This window comes from Neolamprologus brichardi, chromosome 17 (genome assembly GCF_056152115.1).
Source record: "Neolamprologus brichardi isolate AB-2024 chromosome 17, ASM5615211v1, whole genome shotgun sequence".
Lineage (NCBI taxonomy): Eukaryota > Metazoa > Chordata > Actinopteri > Cichliformes > Cichlidae > Neolamprologus > Neolamprologus brichardi.
The window spans coordinates 34,185,051-34,199,579 of NC_142120.1; the positions used below are offsets into that span (position 1 = coordinate 34,185,051).

The 14,529-nt window shown below is 38.6% G+C and overlaps 1 protein-coding gene across 1 annotated transcript in view; it reads right to left on the minus strand.

The window, feature by feature from the left end:
- The window catches only part of zgc:162331 (uncharacterized), a 41,487-nt gene that overhangs the window by 25,740 nt on the left and 1,218 nt on the right, over window positions 1–14,529 (minus strand). The gene's annotated exons all lie outside the window — the stretch shown is intronic.

Consider the following 14,529-nt stretch of genomic DNA (forward strand, 5'->3'; position numbering starts at 1 on the left):
CTTCTGGAGAGACTCCTCCCCCCTGCTTTCCCTAACTAATTAGATACACCTGGAGGGCATAGAGGACGGCAATCAATCAGGCCTCCCTTGTTGGCAGCTGGAGGCCAATAAAAGGGTCTGGCAGGTCGGAAAAGGGAAACAGCCGGACGCAGCCAAAGGCAGTGAGAGCCGTGGAGTGGCAATTGGCGGCAGGGCGCGGCAGCAGGAGAAGAGAGAGGGTCCAGTTGATGGCAGCTAATCACTAAAGGCACGGAGCAGTGGCCGGCAGAGTTTGGAGCTTTGCCCTCGCAGGTGGAAGCTGGTGCGGAATGGCGAGGAGACGACGGAGGACGCTGTCAGCCTGGCTCCCACTGGTGGACTCGGCAGACCCTTAACGGCCAAGAAGTGTGGCAGAGCCTGATTGGGACCCTTGGGACTTTAGCTCACTGACTGAGGACCATTTGGACTTTTATTGTGCTGAGTTTTATGTTTAAAAAAATTCTCTTCCCTGGTCAGGGTATTTTTATGCTGTAAATAAAGTGTATTTATTTTTATTTAACTATTTTAACCGGGTTTTTTGTCTTTCTGCTTCCGTGATCATCCCTTGCTGCTCGTCTCTTCTAGTATACACCCATGACAGTACCAAGTACTATGACCTAATGATAAACCCTGAAAACTGTGGCAAACCATGGCGAGTCGATTCAAGTAGGTAATAATGGAAAAGGGGCTGTTGTGGTATTTAGACACACAGCTCATTTTTTTTTACCTAATTTTGAGGCTTGAAAAGCTCTTGGGAGCTCACTATATACCACATGCTCAGCACCGAACAAAAATTAACTGCTAGCTGGAAAACTCTTAAGTTTTACAAGTTAAGAACATAGACAATAAAAAACTGATGGATTCACCCACTGATCCTAGATTGTATATTTTGAAGCTTCAACATTAGCGTTTGGGCCACCAACGTGTTGGCCTTATGGACTGAGAAGTTCCTTTGTCTGGATTCTAGCTAGCCTCTGCTAGCTTGCAAGATGCATTGATAAACTGGTGCAATGAGAATATGTTGGCTAATTAGTGCTAAGTAACAGGCTAATAAAATACTTGAAAAAAATACAGTCTTTAGCCCGTCATAAAATTACATAAATAAAACTCATATAAGCAAAACTGCATAGCATGCCAGCTCATTATTTATTTAACAAAAAAGAAGACAAAATGCAGTGAAGCAGTATGTAAACCCTTCCAAACAAGTGTGGTTTGTTCACACTCAGGTTTCTACTCTCACTGACTTAAGCACAGTTTGATCAGATTATGTATAATGTGCTCCTTGCTATGTTTTTTGAACATCTATAAATAATTACCACATTAATGCTTAACAAATTCAATAATAAGTGCAATGAGAAAGTATTTTTCAGTACTCTGCATTCCCTCCCCTGATTTCTTATTTTGCTCACAGTTAAATGCTTCAGAACATCAAACATGTTCTAATATAGTCAAAGGAGCTTGCAAAGAAAAGCGTCTGGACTTCTTTAAGTTACTTGAAGACGTTTCACCTCTCATCCGAGAAGCTTCTTCAGTTCTAAGGTCAAATGGTGGAGAGTCCCAGATATAAACCTAGTGGGAGTTTCCCCCCACAGAGGGACAAAAGGACCCCCTGATGATCCTCTAATCGCCTGAGCCAAGGTGTGGAACTGGGTGTGGGTCCCAATCAGCCAGAGTTTCGGGTGAGCTCATTGTGAAACCTGGCCCCACCTTATCATGCGAATTCCTGAGGTCAGATGGCCCAGGATGTGAGTGGGCGTTAAGGCGTCTGGGAAGGGATCTCAAAACTGGATTATAGATGGCAGAGAGTTGGTGTCGTAAACCACCGCCTCTGTTCAAAGATGGTCGCTCACAGTGGACATAGATGGCTTCTTTCACTCCTCTTTCAAACCATCTGTCCTCTCTGTCCAAAATGTGAACGTTGGCATCCTCGAAAGAGTGTCCTTTATCCTTAAGATGCAGATGGACAGCTGAGTCTTGTCCTGTGGAGGTGGCTCTTCTGTGTTGTGCCATGCGCTTGTGAAGTGGCTGTTTGGTCTCTCCAATGTAGAGGTCTGGGCATTCCTCGCTGCACTGTACAGCATACACCACATTGTTAAGTCTGTGTTTTGGCGTTTTGTCTTTCGGGTGAACCAGTTTTTGTCTGAGTGTGTTGCTGGGTCTGAAATGCACCGGGATGTCATGCTTGGAGAAAACCCTCCTGAGTTTCTCTGATACACCGGCTACATAGGGGATGACAATGTTGTTGCGTCTGTCCTTCTTATCCTCCCTCGCTGGTGTCTGATCTTCTTTTCTGTGCCTCTTTGCTGACTTTAAGAATGTCCATTTAGGATAGCTGCACGTTTTGAGTGCTTCCTTTACATGTGTGTGTTCCTTCTTTTCCCCTCACGCTTAGAGGGAACATGTTCTGCCCGGTGGTGTAGGGTCCTAATTACTCCAAGTTTGTGTTCCAGAGGGTGATGGGAGTCAAAGAGAAGGTACTGGTCCGTGTGTGTGGGCTTCCAGTAAACTTCGATGTTTAGGTTGCCATTCTCTTCAATGTGCACAGTGCAGTCCAGGAAAGGCATCACCTGGCTATGTCTCAGTAGTGAGAGCAGTAAATTGGAGCAGAGTCCTCAGTAGGATCTTGCTGCTACGTTGTCACATATAGAAGATTACAAAAAAACAACTTGGCATCACATTTGCTTCTCACAGCACCATCCCGGACAAGACCCACTTTGTTACATTCCCCTAAAAAGATCCAGGGGATGAGGGAAAGTAACAAAAGGTGTCCAGGTTGAAAAAAGGAGACAGGGAAGCAAAATGTGTAAATTAAAGGGTTTTATTAATGTTTCCAAAGTAATAGAGACGGACAAGCCGCTATCACCTTTTAAAGAAAGAAAACAACAAAACTCAGGTGTTGGTCAATAAGTAAGTCAAAAAGGATTTGTCACCTAAACACATTCCTCTCCACGCAGCAGGAGCAATCAACCACCACACACACACACACACACACACACACACAACTTACTAGCTGCAATCCAACAAGACTCTTTCGCAGTAGAGCTCACCTTTTTCTGGCCTTAAGTATTTTTAATTGCTGATGGGAGAAAGCTGTAAGAAAGAGGTGGCACCTAAAGCAGGAGAGATGGCAAGACACACCCACACAAGGTCAATTTCAAAGGAGGCCCTGCTAGGGGTGTAATAAAGGCATTAAGTGTTATTTTTAAACATGCACAGGTATACTATTATAATCAAACAACAATCTAAGGAAGTAGTTCCTTGCATTAAAATCTTACCAATGTGTGAGTGAAAATGAATGGAAAAACTTAATGTTTGGCTTGATAAAAACATGCAAAAAACACAAGGCTTCCAATAGAACCACACTTTACTGGCTGACTTGACTTTACTCTGCTGCCACCCTATCACCAACTGTGAACTACATCACACCTCAAAAGAGGAAGATAATCTGCTATGATCTAATATTGGTACTGATGCACTGAAAGCACTGATGCAAAAGGACAGTTTGTGTATATAAGTTGCAACACCAAGGGCATTTGACAGAACAGCAGTGTTTGACTCTCTGATTTCGTACATAATAACTAATTTTGTGATCACAGTTTTTATTTAAATGCAAATGAAAATGAAAAACAAACAAACCAAAAAGTAGCTATAGAAATAGCTAAAAAGCAGCATACTAATTTTAAAGCATTCATCCTCCTTGCACTGGCTGTTTTTCTTAAAAAGCTAGAATACTAACACCAGATTTCCCAGTTTTTGCGAACATCAGTCTTAAGTTTTGATGTCTGGGAGAGCGTGGAACATCACAACATAAAAACTCCAGCTCATCAACCAGAGAGAGAAGCCTCATTTTGCTCTGATGAATAATAAAGCTGCCTGCATGTACAGTGTGGTTAGTATGAGGAATATTAAACATTAGAAGTCTATCTGTGTGCGTGTACACTGAGGCGGAGACAATCTGCAGCACAGTCACTATCAGCCTAATCCCTAATGCGACATCTTAGAGCCCATTAAATACTGTTATATAATAGAGAAACAGAGCACTCGCGTTTTCGTGTTTCCCTGTGTGTTTTCATTTCTGTCTGTCTGTAGCTGTTATGTTCAAGCAGTTGTATACATTCTTATGTATTCTGTCACTGTATCACATGTATATATATTTATAAAAACATCAGCGTCTGATAGTTTATATTTTATTTTGAATTTAAATATCAAATAGCTTTATGTGGGAATGTTATGACATCATCCTGAGAGCCACCCAATTTTGCAGCTTTCTCCCACAGTGAAGAGCATTTTTGCTCATTGTTTTGGTTTTATGGCCACACATTAAAATAGATTTCGAACCAAAAGTAACAGTTAGATTTGGACTTGACTCTTTCTGTTTAATAAAGGACTTAGTGGTTTAAATTACACATATTACTCCATGTTAATCGAATTGTTCAGATCTAATGTGCAACACTGTTTCTTGTTTGAGTCTTTTTTTAACGGTTTTTGTATTTTTTAAACTTAATATTAAAGACTTCATATGTAAAGTTTGTCTTAATTGTCACAGCTTCTGATAATGCTGTTAAAGATTAGACTGCAAAAAAGAAAAGTTCTAACTTTCAAACAGTGTATCCTGGCAGCACCCACGAGTGAATTCCTTCAGCTCATTATTTCCAATCAAAGGCGCAGATTAGTATACCCAGCTGCTTGTATAAACACAAACACATTGTAGATTGCAGAAACTCAAAATGATTAAAATCTACATTTAAAGTGCTAAAAAATGAAGCTAAAGCTCTTCAAATGTAGGACTCTCCAAAAGCAGGTTAAAAAGCAGAAAAAAAGGTTTTTAAGGGTGGCTATAGCTAATGTCTCTGTTCATGACAACAGTACAGGAGGTGAATTACTATATAGTGTTGAAATTGAATTAGCACCTAAGGTTTAAATTATTAATGCCTGCTTTTAACGTCAGGGGTGCTTACACAGAACTACAGGGTGGGCCATTTATATGGATACACCGTAATAACATGGGAATGGTTGGTGATATTAAAGTCCTGTTTGTGGCACAAGAGTATATGTGAGGGGGCAAACTCCTCAAGATGGGTGGTGACCATGGTGGCCATTTAGAAGTCGGCCATCTTGGAGACAACTTTTGTTTTTTCAATAGGAAGAGGGCCATGTGACACATCAAACTTATTGGTAATGTCACAAGAAAAACAATGGTGTGCTTGGTTTCAATGTAACTTTATTCTTTCATGAGTTATTTAGAAGTTTCTCTTTGTTCACAGCCATTGACATGTCGAAGAGGTTAACATGTGAGGAGCGGATCGAAATTGTGTTGATATCTGGTGAACGCAGTAACCGGGTCATTGCAGCAGATTTCAATACAAGACACCCTACAGGACCACCCATCTCCCATGCTACAGTTAGCAAACTGCTTGCTAAGTTTCGTGAAACTGGTTCAGTGTTGGATTTGCCAAAATGTGGACGCAAGAAAACTGTCACTAATGAAGAAACATCAGTGGCTGTCCTAGCTTCATTCAGCGTAGCACTCGCCGCATGTCACTGGAGAGTGGCATTAGTCGAACATCCCTTCGGCGGATCTCAACGAAAACAAAAATTGGAACAGGGCCCTCAGATCATGCAGAAGATTTTAACTTTTATGTGAATGGTGAAACAAAACCACCACTATTGGTCTGACACTAACCCACATTGGATGGATCCCTCCAAGACTGTTGGACCAACAAAAGTGATGGTTTGGTGTGGTATATGGGGTACAACGATAGTGGGTCCATTCTTCATCAATGGAAACCTCAAGGCCACTGGATATTTGAAATTACTACATGATGATGTGTTTCCCTCTTTGTGCACTGAAGCTGGCACGTTCCCTGAGTTTTCCCAGCAAGATGGTGCACCACCACATTATAGGTGCCAGGTCCGAGCATTCCTAGATGAACAGTTTCCTGGAAAGTGGATTGGTCGTCGTGGGCCAGTTGAATGGCCCCCAAGGTCTCCCGATCTGACCCTCTTAGACTTTTATCTTTGGGGTCATCTGAACGCAATTGTCTATGGTGTGAAGATACGAGATGTGCAGCACCTGAAACTACGGATACTGGATGCCTGTGCTGGCATTTCTCCTGCGGTGTTGCTATCAGTGTGTGAAGAGTGGGAGACGAGGGTTGCATTGACAATCCAACACAATGGGCAGCACATTGAACACATTTTATAAGTGGTCAGAAACTTGTAAATAACTCATGAAAGTTACGTTGAAACCAAGCACACCATTGTTTTTCTTGTGACATTACCAATAAGTTTGATGTGTCACATGGCCCTCTTCCTATTGAAAAAACAAAAGTTGTATCCAAGATGGCCGACTTCTAAATGGCCACCATGGTCACCACCCATCTTGAGGAGTTTGCCCCCTCACATATACTAATGTGCCACAAACAGGACTTTAATATCACCAACCATTCCCATTTTATTACGGTGTATCCATATAAATGGCCCACCCTGTAAAACAACAGAACTATAACCACTGGTTGCCTTAGCTTAGCTTAGTTTAGCTTAGCGTCACCTCAGATAATCTGAGTCTTGGAACTCGTTTGTGGTGTTTGTGGTCTTATCAAAGCATTTAACAGATAATGAGCCTCAAATTCTTCCAAGGTGGAAGAAGGTGGAGACCAAACTAGAGCTAAAAGATCTCAAGAGAGAATTAATGTTTAATATTTGCAGAGTAATCATAAAAACCTACAATAAAGCAGCACCTGGAAAGGAAGCTGACCTTCCTGAAAGTGACAGACACTGTTTACACACTATATTTGACCTTATACTATCATTTAGGTTTTCCTGCAGTTATGTCATTTTGTTGTGACTGTTTTTCCTCCATTTTCATTGAAACCAGACCGACCAATCAGCTTTTTTCATTTTCTGTTTTCATTTCAAAAAAATGAAATCCAGGTACAAATTTGATGTAGGGATATAAAAGCAGGCACTATTTTCTCAAAGTTTAGCTGCTATCAGCTCCTATACTGAACATTTTTTTCAGCTGACCTCAAGAAGCCAAAATCATCCTTTGCAGCACTGAAAGTTTTGTATATTGGCCAGCATGCTTATGTGCTTTCACCAATGTTATGGGAAAGTGAAGCTGGGATGCCTTGAATAGAAAACAGAGGGTCTTTGTTTGCTATATTTGACTGCTGTTTTCTCAATCCATGCTAGTTTCCTAGTATGTTTCCTTCTGACTTCTCTCCCTCATTTCTTGTCTTCATATTTTTGTGTGAGTTATTCCCTCTCTTTTCCTTACTTCCTGTTTTATTTTGACAGGTAATTTGCTCATGTGTCTTATTGTGTTTTTACTTCCTGCATGTGTGTTTTGTTTTCTGTTGTTGCCTCCTTTATGATTGACCGCCTGCCTTCTTTTTCTTTTCCCATTCATTCGTTCCCTATTAGTTCCCTGTCTGTTTATGGTCCCGTCTCCCTGTCTGATGTCTGTTTGCATTCCTGTCCTCTGTGCTCTTCAGTTCCTTATGTTTAACATTTTTTTAGACATCACTTCTCTAAGGTATTACTCAGTGCCTTTTTTTTTACATTAAATCTTATTGAAGATGAAAAAAAGTCTTATTGCTCAGACTGCCTGACTCGTGTCTTTTATTTGGTTCCTAGCTTAGACAGATTGTAAACACTCTTGCTGTAAGATTAGCAGTCAGGTGTCGCCAACAATCCGCAAGATTGTGGATCTATGTCACCAAAGGCTTCGTTCATATTTTATACTGATTTTGTTATGATTAAGAATGATATTGTATATATATATATTGCTCTAGACCTGTCTGCTTCCAAATGAAGCTGCCTCATTACTTTCAGTCTATCAGCACTGCATATAACACAGACACAACATCATCATACCCAGCGATAAACAGCTTACAGGGTCTTACTGCAGCACAGTGGGAAACTGTAGATTAAAAAAAGATCTGCCCTGATTGGATTCATCTTTCTACGGCATTAATGATGTGTTTCTTTTTTTAGTTTCTTTTCTTTTTTTGTGATGAGAACCAGTTGTATCTTGAAGCATCTGTTCCTGCTGAGACAAACCACATTTGACCCCAGAGGAAGGAAGCAGTCAAACGTGACAGAGGGGATTTGGAGGGCAAAGCTGCTGGTTCAAATCATAGACTGTTCAAAAACTGTGGCTCAGCTGGGGAATAAGTTCCCACAAGAGGTTCCTTGAGCGGTTACTGAAGTATTGTAGTGTGTGACACAAGATTGGGTTTATTTGTTTGGACTAAACAGAAGTGCTTTTAGTTTTATTTGTTATTTTTTATTAATATTTAATGGGGGAAAAATGTATTGCCCACACTGGTTGATTGACTTGTTGAGAGCTGGAGTGTAGCCTGAAAATTCTGCTTTGCCATCACTGATGTAACTGTGACACATGAGATGAGAAGTCATTGATCTCTGTGGGCGAAACTGCACCATCACAGCATCTGAAGACCAAAGGAGTGTAAAATAGAAAGGAAAGACAAACATGATACACGAGGGAGGAGAAAACACTGAGATTAAATGTAATGTAATGATTAAAATGTAAACTGTAATCAGAAGTTAAAAGTTAATACTTCCACTTTGATTCTTCTCTGGTTTCCACACCTGGACACTGAACTTAGTTCTCAGGATTGGAACACTTAACCACTTCCTAATCTGTAGGATGAGGATTTAAGGGAAGATCTGAGCTTTGGGTGACTCCCCACAGCGTTGACGTTAATTTGGGAGGGAAGTAACAGTTGCAGATTAAAAATAAGCAATCAGATAAACATGTGAACCTGCAGTGACACGCCGAGCGGCTGGGGGACTTTGGGAGTCCTGTAGAGTGTCTGAACTCCTGTCTGATCTACACCGCGGGACCTGGCTGCAGTAAGAGTCCAGTAATAACTGGTACAAAAAGTGATTAGACGCTGCTGTTTTAAGAAGAGTTAATGAGAGTGAGGCATTTTAATTTATAAAAAATGAATAGGAGCACAAATTGATATAAATGTCTTTAAAAATATGTTTATAGTTTTAAAAGAATTGAGTGAAAACTACAAACTATTTCTTGTGAACTGAGGTGGATTTGGCTCTCAGTTTGGATTATCATAATATAATATCAACTGTTTCTAATAATAAATTAATTAAAATGTTCAGCCTTAATCTAGATTCCATTTCTGTTTACCTTTTATTTTACAGTGGATGTGTATCTATAAGAGTGCCATCTATAAAACAAACCATGCCAAATGCTCCAAAAACATACCTTGGGGACGAATACAGCACCATCTATAGCTATCAGAGGTTAATGCAGTTCAACGGTGGAAATCAGAGAGCACAAAGCAACGATTGGCAAAGAATTGAAACCTATATTTTGCTGAAAACAGTACAAACACAACGTTTTAAATGTAGAACTTTTTTTACATTTTTTTAAGTGTATATAATTTACTTTTAAAGCTGATGCCTCCCTCATTAAACATTGGACATGGGTGTGTCACTTAAACACTACCTCTATGCTTGTTAGAGATTATAAAGCAGTGTTTTTCTACTTTTTCTTCAGTGCTATGTGAAAGTCTTGAGCTACCCCTAATTTCTTGATATCTTCCAGGCTTTTTTGTAATGTTTAAAGTTCTCTTGAGCTATAGTTTTCCAGTTTTCTGAACTTTTAAAAGATTTTCTTTGGAGTTTCTTTCAGACCAGTCCTTGTATCTGACCATTATCATAAGAATTTTTTTTTATTCTTGTTAAGCCACTAAACACCAAAACATTCAAGCATGCAAGCAACAGAGAACCAATTTTAAATGATATCTTTGGGCTGCTTGTTACTCGTAGCCTATAGCAGAAATCAACTTGTTCTCATATCTTTAGCAAAACCTATGAAAAATGCCAAAGATGACAGTTTCACTGACATAAAATAGTATTTTTATACCAAAAACGTTAATCACAAAGCACTACTGACATGTTTCAGCATGTTGTGCAGCGTATCCTTGAAGATATCTGAGGAAACTGGACAAATGGATGACAAAGGAAGAAGTGGCAGACCTAAGAACAAATATATAAGATAAGATATGCAAGATATCTCTGCGCTTCCTGCCCATTGATCCTGCGATAACCTCACCTTTTGTTAATCTTCTCATTCCCTCGCTACTACTTAAGATATTCTACATGCTGGAGTCTTGTGTGTTGCATTTGTGTTTGATAAAATGTCTTGCTTTAAGTGGCTTACTAGTTAAGGACTAGTGTAGCACCTGACCTTTTTTTAAAAACCACAAATCTGTGCTGATGCCGAATGTGTAGAATGTCTTTGACATCAAAAAGACATCTGGGTGGAAACCTGTGTTCATGTAATCTTCACTTCTGTAATCTTCACTTCTATCTTCACTTCATCCTAAAATGAGCTCAGGCCCAGAGAAGGCAGCATTGTTTCTGGATCTTGTGTACATATGTATATTTTCTTTGCATGCTACAATTTTCTCTTGCACTGAAGAGTGTACAGAGATTTCTGTGGATTCCCTGAACCTTTCTCCTTCACCATTACTTCTGAACAATCCCAACAACAGACTGTTCTCTCTGTTGAGGTCAGGAAAGCGATTCCGCTCCCTGAAGACCAACACAGAGAGACTGAGGAGGAGCTTCTTCCCGCAGGCGATACGATCTCTCAATCACACCACCACACAGTACTGACCCACACATATGGTTCGTACACACACACTGGACATTCTGGACATTGTTTTCACTTCATCACTTAAATCACTTTAAGCATATTTGCACTGCACAAGACACTTAATAATGTGGATTGCACAACACTGGACATTATATCTCTTCATTTCCATTTAATACTTGTACAGCTGCTGTCATTGTATATATATATTTATATTTCTCATACATTCTTATATATTTCTATACTGTGTATTGTGTATTTTGTTGTACAGTTATTTTATTTTCAACTTTAATTTATATATTTCATCTTATTCTTTCCCAGTTAAATTTACCCTTCATTCTAATTTGTGTTGTACAGTTATTCCACTTTTAACTTAAATTTTTATTTTAATTTTATTCCTTCCTAGTTAAATTTACCCTTTTTAATTTTCATATTTATTTCCTATCTTATTCATAGCCTTTTCTTTTTTTTTTCTTTAGGTCACGAGCAGTTGTGTAAGCATTTCACTGCATATCGTACTGTGTATGACTGTGTATGTGACAAATAAAATTTGAATTTGAATTTGAAACCCAGTCATGTTACTAATTAAACTAATTAGCGGTGAGATGGTCCACCAGTTGGTTTTTCAGCATAGAAGAAGTTTTCCAGTTTTTTTTAAATTGCCCCTGGCTTTTTTTAATGAATTCAAATTCAACCAGACCTCCTTTTTTTTAAATTCCATTTTAAACATTTCTCTACTCCTATTTTAATTAGACATATTCTAATTATTTATCTGCCATTATTTACTTTTTAAACATTCTATTATTTTATCATAAATACATAGAAACACAACATTTAACCTGTAGTCAACACAGTTCTGTACTGATCATGCCTCAAACTAATGATGTGTTGAAAACAAACTAATGAGCAGCCTTCAGCACCACAGAGGGGTGGACAGCTCCCTCTCTCTGGATAAGCAGGATTTCAGAGAAGCTCCACATAAAACTTTATTATATTTAATAAGTAAAGTGATATAAACATGCAGAGAAGTCTCAGAGTATACAAAGCCTGTTGATGTGCAACTGTTTCCTTACTATCATATTTTCTGTTGAATGATTTGTTATGAGGATAACTTTAATTTAAATTCAAATCTATTTTATTTATATATTTTATTTATATTTATATTATAGGATAGTCTGATCATAAAGAATTATAATAGTGTAGCCTAGAAGTAATCACTCTGAGTGATCAGCATCACTCTGAGACAGGATGTTTCTAATTTTAGAGATATTGTGTCAATGGAAGAACGCAGTCTTACATATTTGTTTAATATGTGCATTGAAGGACATATCCTGGTCAAAAATGACTCCAAGGTTCCTCGGTGTTACTGGAGGCCAAGGTAATGCCATCCAGAACTGGAATCTAGTTAGATACCATATTTCTAACATTTTCAGGGCCAAATACAAAAACCTCAGTTTTATCTGAATTTAGAAGCAGGAAATTAGAGGCCATCCAGGTCTTTATGTCTTTGAGACATTCCTGCAGTTTAAATAATTGGTGTGTGTTATCTAGCTTCGTGGATAGCTAGAGTTGGATATCATCAACATACCCATGAAAATGTATGCTATGCCTCTGAATGATACTGCCTAAGGTAAGCGTGCATAATGTAAACAGAACTGGAGCCCTGTGGAACTACATAATGAACCTTTTTGTGTGAAGAGGACTCCCGTTTACATGAATAAATTGGATTCTATTAGAAAGATGTGATTGAAACAACTGCAGGGCAGAACTTATATATGACAATAAATCACAGATGTGAACTGTTTGGTGTAAGCAATGGAGATGGATCCACAAAGACAATTTCTGTTGTTTTAAGATCATATTCCTAACAATAGGATGATTTCAATAAAATCACGACATTTTCGAAGGCTATTAATAACCATCAGCACCCTTAATAAAAGCCTCAGTCTTAGAAAAATACTAAAGGACTGAAAATGGATGGAAAACTGCCATGTTGGGATTAAACATATTCACTGAGAAAAAGCTTTTGTTCTCTGTAGCGTTACTAAAACAGAGATTTAAAAATTCTTTCTGTTAAAAGAGAAAAATTATTTGGGACCCCTTAGTACTAAATTCTTAACATTCATAGAAATATTGTTTTTACTGTTGCAAAGAACTAAAAAAATTTAACTGTTATTATCTATCTATAATAGAAGTTACTTTATGAATTACGTTTCATTATTTCTTCATATATTAGAAGATACAATAACAGTTACCTTTTGATAACTGTTTAAAGATGAAGGTTGCATTAATCCCAATAGAGTCAAAATGTTCAGCAAAAATAAAAAATATATAGTTTTTCTCTACCTGGATTAGCAATAGGCTAAACACTAACATCATTGTCAGGGCCAGCAGGAGTCTGGTGGAGGAAAGTTGTTTAGAAACTTCACTTGATGCCATTAACTCGGTGAATCCTCTAGATGGCAGTGTATGAATGCGGCCCACACGTCAATGGTTTCCATACTGGCCTCCTGTGTTATGTTTTTATACCTGCTGGTGTGGTAGGGATTTCTGTTACATACAGAATAACATAGTTTAAACCTATATAAATACATTTTTCTCCATTAACCCCTCATTTATGTTGCAGTTCCAAAAGTTAGGACTATGCACACCCACTGTCCAAAAACAATTTCAAAGCAAAACTCACAACTTTGCATTTTGAAACATTAAAGAACAACAGTGACATTTCCACAGAAGGTCAAGAGCTATGCTAACACTTTGATGCTTTATGATGCTTTTATTACAACATGACATTAGCCTGTTGCTTATGTCCCCCGATGACTAATACATACTAATATATGAGCCACAGTTTTTTTCCCTAATTTGTGTGACACTGACCTTTGACCTTGTATGCTATTATCTTTAACCATATGAGGGGTCCTTTCGTCCCTCTGTGGGGGGATACTCCCACTAGGTTTATATCTGGGACTCTCCACCATTTGACTTTAGAACTGAAGAAGCTTCTCGGATGAGAGGTGAAACGTCTTCAAGTAACTTAAAGAAGTCCAGACGCTTTTCTTTGCAAGCTCCTTTGACCATATGACTTGAGCAGAACTTGCTGAAATCTTTGGCTTCTATAAGCTCTAAAAACTTGATATTCTAAGATATTAATGCAATGTGTGATTTTTTTGTGATGTCTTATTGAAAAAATCAAATCAAATACACTGTGTCACTTCTCTGCACATGTGTTGTGCAGCTGTCTTGATGGCCTTTTGTATGACATATTACTCGATATGGTTCCCTGAAATTTTTCATCAGGGTCAACTTTGATCTTGACCATTAACGACGAAGGTCAAGGTCAAATGCTTCTTCAGCCTGGGTACTCATGTCGCACAAGGCTAGTATATTGCTGTGAAGTTTGAAGATGATCTATAAAAAACGTTTCTACTGGTTTTCACGTTTGGTGTGACCTTAATGTTTCAGCAAAATTAAATCAGCTCGAGCTATTATTGGTATCTACCGTCACTCAAAGTTTGAAAATGATATCTCAACAACTGTGGACACTAGACTGCTGACAAACAGACAGGCAGGCCGATTACTTACTCCCTCCCTTCGGGGGGAGAATAATTGTATAATTATAAAAGAATAATGTTTTGTCCTCTTGCTGCGTTCTTGTTTGTTTTATTTGATCGTCATCATTGGATCACTGTTTCGTGATTGTTTGACCTGATTGATTTGAGGCGCTTTGTTTTATGACTTTAGAAACCTTCTGATAATTGCTATGATTCACTTTATAAGACAAACAGTTTTTGTGTACGAGCCACTGTTTTTTTTTTTTACATAATTGATTAATCTCGCGGTATTTCCTTCTCATCCCTTGAACA